This window comes from Octopus bimaculoides, chromosome 23 (genome assembly GCF_001194135.2).
Source record: "Octopus bimaculoides isolate UCB-OBI-ISO-001 chromosome 23, ASM119413v2, whole genome shotgun sequence".
Taxonomy (NCBI): Eukaryota; Metazoa; Mollusca; class Cephalopoda; order Octopoda; family Octopodidae; genus Octopus; species Octopus bimaculoides.
Window position 1 is genome coordinate 4,735,755 of NC_069003.1, and position 992 is coordinate 4,736,746.

Here is a 992-nt window from a genome sequence, read left to right on the forward strand (position 1 = left end):
GTATAAGGCGTGATAATTACCTTTGACGGATTGTAATAGGTGTTAACGCGAATGGTAGACTTGAGTGGACTGGCAGTTGTGATGACGTCATCATTACTCATCATGTTGGTCTTTACCAAACCGGGTACGACGTGGTACAGCAGGGTGTCGGTTATGTCTTCCATGTTCTTGTCAGCATGAGACTTAGAAAAGATTATGACGTTCTTCAACAACATCTCCTATAAATAGATAACAACATGGATTAATTAGATGTAACGAGAATATGAGATTAGAGAGAGAGAGAGAGAAAGAGAGAGAGAGAGAGAGAGAGAGAGAGAAATGCCAGGTAGGTTATCACACTGCCAATAAATACCTGTCTGTCTGTCTGTCTGTCTGTCTGCATGTATTTTTGTATGTCTGTCTGTCTGTCTATTTGTCCATCTATCTATGTATCTGAATGTATGTCTGTCTGTATGTCTGTCTATGTATGTATGTATGCATCTATCTATCTATCTAATCTATGTATCTATCTATCTCTCTACCTATCTGTCGACAGACAGATAGGTAGACCTGTCTATCTACCTGTCTATCTGTCTGTCTTTCTGTCTGTCTGTCTATCTATCTCTTTTACTTGTTTCAGTCAATTGACTGCGGCCATGCTAGAACACTGCCTTTAGTCGAGCAAATCGACCCCAGGACTTATTCTTTGTAAGCCTAGTAGTATTCTATCGGTCCCGAACCGCTAGATTACGGGGACGTAAACACACTAGCATCGGTTGTATATACAAACCTATGGGGCATCCAAAATCGCCAATTTTCCTGGAGTAACCAGGACAGCATTCCATGATTTCCAGCTCCTCCATTTTTTCGGCATCTTCAATAATTCTAGAGTGAGAGAAGAAAGAAGGAATATTACAGACAAATTCGTGTTAGCAATCTAGCAGTTATTAGGCGAAAGCACATTTATATATACATACATATATATATATATATTTCTTCTTGTTTTTGCCTTT